General features: G+C 41.7%; 2 protein-coding genes across 4 annotated transcripts in view; both read left to right on the top strand.

The window, feature by feature from the left end:
• The window catches only part of LOC143718332 (uncharacterized), a 249,635-nt gene that overhangs the window by 163,564 nt on the left and 77,165 nt on the right, over nucleotides 1-8,906 (top strand). The gene's annotated exons all lie outside the window — the stretch shown is intronic.
• Nucleotides 1-8,906, top strand: part of LOC143718285 (NLR family CARD domain-containing protein 3-like) — a 53,456-nt gene that overhangs the window by 39,770 nt on the left and 4,780 nt on the right. The window contains exon 7 of one of the 2 annotated variants that reach the window (XM_077209319.1): nucleotides 1-2,963. This exon is cut by the window's left edge and continues 2,210 nt beyond it. The exons of the other annotated variant lie outside the window; for it this stretch is intronic. The gene's annotated coding sequence lies outside the window, so the exon portion shown is untranslated. Of the gene's footprint in view, nucleotides 2,964-8,906 lie in introns of those variants that run through there. 2 annotated transcript variants of the gene reach the window in all.

The raw sequence follows: 8,906 nt of genomic DNA, 5'->3' as shown, positions 1-8,906 counted from the left end.
CCTGTGGGAGATGCTAGCCTGACATTAGAACAGTTTCTTGATTTGGAGCTGAGGTGCTTTGGCTCACCTTACACGGTCGGTGAGGTGGATGAAGAAACCAACTACCATGCCACATCATCATCAGCCCTTTACAGCCCTCCTGGTACCCACGACTCCAGAGCCTTGTCCAAATCCAAGCAGGAGGCAGAGGGCTGTGAGAGAACCGGCCTCGTATCTCATGGAGGAGCTACGGAAGTATAAAAGGAGGAGCGATGACAGTGAAGGACGAGAGAGGACATGGCCTGGACTATTTATGTGATTGTGGTGAAACGCAGTTATTGCTTTGGGTTCGCGGCTGTCTATTCGACCACACCCCCTAGGTAACCATTTGTTATCGAGTTCTGTTCAGGGGAGCGTATATAAAGACTTGAGGTAAGGTAAACGGGTGTTGCATCATACTCAGCTGATTGCATTTCCGGAGTCTCGCCGCTTGAATGAAGGGTATGTATTGGCGTTTTCCATGCTTGGTCATTGTTGTAGACTCTAATAATATCTGTAATAGTTGTCTGCTTATTATAGCCCCTTCGTGAAACTGGCATTTGTTTGGATGTTTGCTGCACCCTTATATGATCGACCGCCATATGTTCTCTGCATCGGAGAATTACGGGCAATCTATACTGTGGTGTCTCTTTGGGCGACTGCTGTCGTCTGACTCTGCATGTGATCATAAAGGTTTGGCTTCTGGATACATGCCGTGGTCCACATAAGTTGGTATGTACAACCCACTCCTGTCAATTTGGCCCTCATAAAGGCATGTTAGTTTGTATTTTAATTACTTTTGTGTTTTAGGTGTTTAAACCACTCTGTGAGCATGCCATTTCTGTTGCATGGCTTATAGCATGGCTTACAGCTGCAACACTGCTGTTTTGCTTTAATTCTGTTTTGCATTAATTCTGTTTGGCTTTAATTCTGTTTTGTTAAAAAAAATTTGTTGCATTTACCTTTGTTGCATTCAGTAACCTTTGTGTTTAATTCAACAACTTGATTTATTAGTTTTAGTTGTATATTAATTGGTCTGGCATTTACCAGCTTGTTGTATTCTATTCTATTCAGGTTCACGTTTAAAGTCTGTTTAGAGAGAACGGTGTCGTCTTAGCGGCCCCTAATTTAATAACAAATGATCATTTAGACGGAAATGAATCAATCAAAACTAACTTTAGCTGGAAAAAACATTTTTCAAGAACCACTATAAAACCAAACCAATCTCTGTTACCTTAAATTATTTGTTTATCTCTGTAAAGCTGCTTTGAAACAATCTACATTGTAAAAAGCGCTATATAAATGAGGATGACTTGACTTCTATAATCGTTGCATTCAATAACTTGTTGCATTTTAATACTTTTTGTTTTGCCTTCATTTTCTTGCAGTCACTTCATTTGTTTTGCATTTACTAGTTTTGTTTTGCATTTATTACTTTAATAGTTTTGCTTTGCATTCAACAATTCTGTCTAGCTTTCTTGACCTTGTTTTGCTGTGACAAGTCTGTTACTTGTGGTTTTGTTGTAGTTGGAAGAAAAGTGTTTTTGCTTTTGTATTGGTTTGTTTATTTTCCTAATCTTGCTTTTTCTCTTTCCTTTTTGCTGGAGCTGGAGGCCTGAAGAAGGCCGGCTAGCTGTTCCTGTGTGGCAATAGCTCTCTTCTTACCAAAGTGGTGTGGATTTTCAGTGAATTTGTCACCGGGTGATTAGGTGATGATTAAGAAAATGAGCGGCAGGTGTGGAGGGGAGGAGCTTGAGTGATGATTGGGGCACATGCTCCCAAAGTGGAGTTTAAAAAAAGGCCATTTTTAAGAGAGTGAAAAAGAGAAAAGGCGAAGACACAGGGAGAGAGGCACAGAAAGACAGCGGAGGGAAGCCACGAACGAAGAGAACTTGAGGTATGTTTATTCCTCACACAGTCCGGAGAACCCCAAGCCAGCGGCACGAAGGATCCCGGCGGAGATACGAGTGGAGGCTTAATTCAATGGGAGGTATTGTGGATTGCAGTGTCTAGTGTGGAAACAAGCATGTTTGAAGTCTTGAGTTTTTTACTGATTGCACGAGTGCGGGAAATTCTAAATTCTACTTCCACTCGTAGTCCCAGCTGTAGCTGATCCTCTGCTGTTCAGTCTCTGTTGCCAGGATTGTAGAATCACTGAGCCGGTGAGCGAATGAGAAGCTTTGAGCTGTTACTGACCCTTCTGATGTTCAGAGCTGGAGGAACCATTGAGCCGGTGAGCGAATGAGAAGCTAAGATCTGTTGCTGATCCTCTGTTGTTCAGTCTCTGTATTGCGGTAAAGTTGGTTTCATATTCGCACATTCTGACTTTTTTTTTCAATAGATTTTGAACCGTGGATGCGAAAGTGTAAACGTAAGTTAAATAATATTATTGGCATGTGTGACCAGCAGCTACAACTAATTGCATCAAGAAAAATATACTATTAATGATCTGATATCATATTTTCTCTGAATCTCCTCCGAATCTTTCTCGGTGCGCTGGGCGAATTAAGGGACCGTCTAAAAAGTTTTCTCTCTTAGCTGCAGGAGAAGGAAACAACCTGAGTCAAGTATAAAAATGTATTAGATTGCCTTGATTTATTTAATATTGTAATCCCTGAAAATTAGTACATTTTATACTTTATTTATTTATAGTTGAACAAATTGGTTTAAAACAAATTTGAGTTTCACCTTCATATATTTTTAGTGGTTATGCATATTGCCCTTAAATAACTTTTAAAATGAAGCACACTTAAACTCACTACACCTCATAGTTTGGGTATAGTCATACTACGGAGTTCACTTGACTTTGATATGCAATAGCATGTAGAGCTCAATATTTTACAGGGGTGTACAGGCTGTTTTAAAATGTAATGTCTGTATTGTCTTTCTTTAACCTTACAGAATTCTAATGTTTAACCTCAAATAAACACTTTTATTTTTAGAATGACTTGACAGTGTTTGTATGCCATGTCGCTGTCCGTGTGTGGTGCTAAAGGCACACGGTTCTGATTTGCGCCAATGCATTGCAATAACTCTAACATGTTTTGATTTCCTTTTAATGAGTAAACATTTATAGTTCAATACTTTATGCCTGCATTGAAATTTAGAGGATATGTAAGATTTCCTACCCGCACTTTGAAATTTCTGTAACTTTTCACTACACAAATGAACCCCAAACAACTTGAACGTATAAGCACCCTTCAAAAGACACACTCCAAAATCATAGTTTGAGTATTGTCATATGTACTTAGTTTTTCTGACTTTAATAAGTGGTAACATATAGAGTTAATAGTTTCCACCTGATGGAACTGAAAGCTTCAGAATATGCTATAATGTCTGTCTTACAGACCACTGAACACGATACAACTGGGCTCAAGTTTGGGAACGACAAACCTGTTATAATCAAGACACGACCAGCCAATGTGATATGGGCGCTGTCCACACGCGTGGTTCTGAATGTGTAGGCCTACAGTTCTGCAATGCCCCAGTGTTTTGAGATAACATTAAGCATTTTAAACTTTCTTTAAATAAATATTTCTTAAATCCAACATGGCAGCCCTTATCTGTAACTTGTAACATTCATAAGTTGCACTAACTCTGTCTTGAAGTTTCAATTCAATCAAGATCCAAGATGGCGCCGCGGATGGCTGCCTCGGTGTGGAGCTCTCCAGCTATTGTGTTGTTTTTGTTCGTTTGTTCTGCGTTTAGTCATTCTTTTCCTATCAGTTTCACCAAAGACGAACTACTGGACATTAGGAAACACACACCAGAGACCTTTTCTACAGTTTTTGATTATTCGGACGTTTTACTGGACATTCTCGTCGGAGGTGCAGCGTTGTTGTTCAAACGCGCGTTCAGACGCAAACGCGGGAAGCGAGCCGGCGCGCTGGTTAAACTCCGCGAGCGCGGCCTGCGGACTGCACTCCCCAGCATTCATCTCGCGAATCTCCGATCCCTTCCTAACAAAACGGATGAACTTCTTCTCCTCACCCACACTAACAAGGATTTTTTAAACTCTGCTGCTTTGTGCTTCACTGAAACCTGGCTGAGTGAAGCCATACCGGACAACGCAATACATCTGCCGGGCTTCCAGCTGTTCCGAGCGGATCGCATCGCGGAGCTAACGGGGAAAACGAGAGGTGGTGGATTGTGTTTCTACATTAACGAAAGTTGGTGTTCAGATGTAACAACACTGAAGAAGATGTGCTCTCCTAATTTAGAGGCACATTTCATAAACTGTAAACCCTTCTACTCGCCTCGGGAATTTTCCTCTTTCATTCTCGTGAATGTTTACATCCCTCCAGACGCGTGCGCAAGCGCGGCGCTACAACAGCTGGCTGAACAAATATCTGAAACGGAACAAAGGTACCCAGACTCTCTTTTAATCATTCTTGGGGATTTTAACAAAGCAAATCTTTCCCGTGAACTACCAAAATACAGACAGCACGTTACATCTCCCACCAGAGACAGTAACATACTGGACCACTGTTACACCACAATAAGAAATGCGTATCACTCCGTCCCACGGGCAGCTTTGGGGCTCTCTGATCACTGTTTGGTTCATCTCATACCGACCTACAGGCAGAAACTGAAATCAGCTAAACCTGGAATAAGGACTGTGAAAAGATGGACTAATGAAGCAGAGCAGAATCTACAGGCCTGCTTTGATTGCACTGATTGGACTGTTTTTGAAGCTGCTACCAATGATCTGGATGAGCTCACAGATACTGTAACATCATATATAAGTTTCTGTGAGGATACATGCATTCCTACCAGGACATTCTTATCATTCACTAATGATAAACCATGGTTTACTGGGAAACTCAAACACCTTCGTCATGCCAAAGAGGATGCTTACAGAAGTGGGGATAAAATCTTGTATAACCAGGCCAGGAACAGATTGACAAAGGAGATCAGAGTTGCTAAAAGGAACTACTCTGATAAACTGAAAAAACAGTTTTCATCCAACGACCCATCATCAGTCTGGAATGGCCTGAGGAACATTACCAACTACAAGTCACCATCCCCTCGATCTGTGGACAATCAACACCTGGCTGACGATTTAAATTCATTTTACTGCCGGTTTGAAAAGCCCTCATTCACATAACACTCCCGGTCTGATCTGCACTTCACACATTCAGCATCACCTCCTGTTCTCCAATTATCACTCCCCCCTCCTGCCATCCAACCTGAGCTTAAGGTCTGTGTGGAGGACGTGAGCCGAGTCTTCAAAAAACAGAAGACTAGGAAAGCCTCAGGCCCAGACGGCATCTCATCTGCTTGTTTAAAAGCCTGCGCTGACCAACTGGCCCCGCTCTTCACGCAGATCTTCAACAGATCATTGGAGCAGTGTGAAGTTCCCTGCTGCTTCAAGCACTCCACTATCATTTCGGTCCCCAAAAAACCCAAAATCACTGGACTTAATGACTACAGACCTGTCGCTCTCACGTCTGTGGTCATGAAGTCGTTTGAAAGACTGGTGCTGGCCCACCTGAAGGACATCACTGGACCCCTGCTGGATCCCTTTCAGTTTGCTTACAGAGCAAACAGGTCTGTGGATGATGCAGTCAACATGGGACTGCATTATATCCTGCAACATCTCGACAGACCAGGGACTTATGCAAGGATCCTCTTTGTGGACTTCAGTTCGGCCTTCAATACCATCATGCCTGGTCTTCTCACAGCCAAACTGACCCAGCTCTCCATACCATCCTCGATCTGTCAGTGGATCACCAGCTTCCTGACGGACCGGCAGCAGCGAGTGAGACTGGGGAAACACACATCCAAGACACTCACAATCAGCACTGGTGCTCCCCAAGGGTGCGTTCTCTCCCCACTGCTCTTCTCCCTGTACACTAATGACTGCACTTCTAAAGACCCCACTGTCAAGCTCCTGAAATTTGCAGACGACACCACTGTCATCGGTCTCATCCGAAACGGTGACGAGTCTGCTTTCAGACTGGAGGTTGAACAGCTGGCTGTCTGGTGCAGTTATAACAACCTTGAGCTGAACACGCTCAAAACAGTGGAGATGATCGTGGACTTCAGGAGGAACAGCTCAGCACTCCTCCCACTCACCATCATGAACAGCACTGTGGAAGCAGTGGAGTCATTCAGGTTCCTGGGCACTATCATCTCTCAGGACCTGAAGTGGGACAATCACATTGACTCCACTGTGAAAAAGGCCCAGCAGAGACTGTACTTCCTTCGCCAGCTGAGGAAGTTCAACCTGCCACAGGATCTGCTGATTCAGTTCTACTCAGCCGTCATTGAGTCTGTCTTGTGCGCTTCCATCACTGTCTGGTTTGGTTCAGCTACCAAATCAGACATCAGGAGACTACAAGGACAGTCCGGACTGCGGAGAGGATTATTGGTGCCCCCCTGCCAAACCTCCAGGACCTGTACTCTTCCAGAGTGAGGAAGAGAGCAGGTAAAATCATCACAGACTCCACTCACCCTGGACACCACCTGTTTGAACTGTTACCGTCAAGACGGAGACTCAGATCACTGGCCACAAGAACATCTCGGCACAGGAACAGTTTCTTCCCACAAGCCATTTCCCTCCTGAACAGTTAACACTCCTCCCAAGGCATATGCCTGTAAGTGCAATACTCCCACTGTTTAGTGCAATATCCCACAACTCAGGTGATACTTATATGTAGATTTATTTATTTATAATATTCAAAACACTGTAAATAGGTTCATAATCTGTAAATCTGAAAATGTCTATTCTGACTAAACCCAACTGTGATAGTTTTTACTCTCATATATTTATATTTTTATTTTTTATTCTTATAATTTGTAGTATTATGTTTCATGTTGTATTTGTATATGTCCACTGGAAGCCTCAGTACCAAAACAAATTCCTTGTGTGTGCAAGCACACTTGGCAATAAAGCTCTTTCTGATTCTGATTCTGATTCTGATTCAATAGAAACCTCAAAAGAAAATACACCTTGTAGTTTGGGTACTGTCATATCTGTACAATTATACTAACTTTGATATACAGTAGAATTTTGCACTAAATATATTTAACAATATGGAACAGACATATTCAGAACATGCATGCATTTCTCCCTTGTAGCCTACTGAACATACTACATATTAATAAAGTTTCATGCTAATTTTTATAAAGACATGGTAGCATCTGACATGTATTTAACTTGCAAATTCAATACATTTAATTATTTTTCAGCTTGTGGAACAAAATCAAGTAAACTATATATGTGTGTGAACTCCACTAAATAGACTACAGATTTGATATTTTCATTAATCATCTTAGCTGGATTTTGTTAAATTCTGGACATGCTCTCTACTGTCAGGACTTCTACTTTGCTTTGTTAGAGTTTGTAATTTATGTTATCTATTTTCAGAGAAGAAATAAAACAGTAAAATATTAAAAACAGTGTTGTATTCAGTAAAATACAAAAAGGCAGTTTCAAAACACTTTGAAAGTTTATATATATATATATATATATATATATATATACTGTACATGGTAACAAAGTAAACACACACATGGTAATAAATAAAAACAAAACATTACATCAGCTACAAAACAAAGAATGGAAAAAAATTACAAGCACAAAACACAGGACCATGATTCATCTTCAGGTGGGACCATTATGTTCAGGCATTTAGTGTGAAACCACCTTCAGCATAATTCACACTGTATCTAAGAAGAACATTGGAAATATATGCAAACTGTTTTTCCATGTTAGTGTGTATATATATATATATATATATATATATATATATATATATATATATTACATTGGCAGTGTTTAGTGATTACCATGAGATTTAACGTAATAATTACCCAAATGCAGTGCTCTTCTGTCTGGACTCCTTTTTGTCCACAAATGGAACAGTACTCTTCCCTTGACACTGTAATTATTTTAAAGTTGATCTAAGTATACTGTAATTCGGGGTATTCAGATACAACAGTACTTTCATAATTCTTTTGAAAATGATACCTGATCCAAGCAAAATTTCTTTTGCCATCTGCTTTCTACAGTGGTGCATCCACTCATCTGATGGATTGATAGTGATGCTCTCAGGGATGTTAGGGAAGTTCTCCACCACCTGTTTTGCCATCTAGAGAGACAGCAGTGAACAGTACAATGAAAAACACACAGTTGTGACATTAATGTACACCTTTTTTTTTTATTCCATTACCTGCATCACACAGACACCACAGCTAACACAATCTCTCTTACCCCTTTTCCACCAAGGCAGAGCTGGTGCTGGTTCGGAGCCAGAGCCTAGTTTCAAATCGGTTCTTTGTTTTTCGACCACCAAAGCACCAGCTCCGAACCAGTAAAAGTGGTTCTTAAGTAGCACCAAATCATTGCTGGTCTAGAAGTAAGAACCGCTTACGTCAGCGGCTGGGGGCAGGGTTACCGTGACCATCAAGACGAACAGAAACTTCTGACCGCCATTTTTGAATTAGCAGATAAACACGATGGACGCGATTAAACAAAAACAGTTGTGGTCAGAGGAGGAAACAAGCTGCTTTATTGCACTCTGGTCCTCTGCAGAAGTCCAGGGTAAGTTAGACGGGGCTTCGCGGACGAAACCGGTTTTGCAGCAAATTCAGCGAGAGATGGCTGTAGCGGGGTTCGACCGGAACCTCCAACAGATAAGCAACAAACTAAAAAAACTAAAGAAGGACTACAGGGACCAAAAAAAGGACCTCGGTCGAAGCGGCAATGGTCGCCCTCGTCGAAACCCACATTTCGACGTTCTCGACTCTGTTCTCGGCGATAGGCCGGCATGCCAGGTGACCGGGGCGCTGAACTCGGCAACAATAATGCTCGAGTCAATGGTGGATGATTCGCTACAGCAAAGTTGCACCGATCCTGGTAAGTTCTGTTTTTATATTATTTT

The sequence above is a fragment of the Siphateles boraxobius genome, unplaced genomic scaffold, assembly GCF_051911475.1.
Source record: "Siphateles boraxobius isolate OS27281-9 unplaced genomic scaffold, OSU_SipBor_1 61, whole genome shotgun sequence".
Classification (NCBI taxonomy): Eukaryota; Metazoa; Chordata; class Actinopteri; order Cypriniformes; family Leuciscidae; genus Siphateles; species Siphateles boraxobius.
Note: the sequence above shows the minus strand (reverse complement) of the source record. Positions and strands in the feature narration are given on the sequence as shown.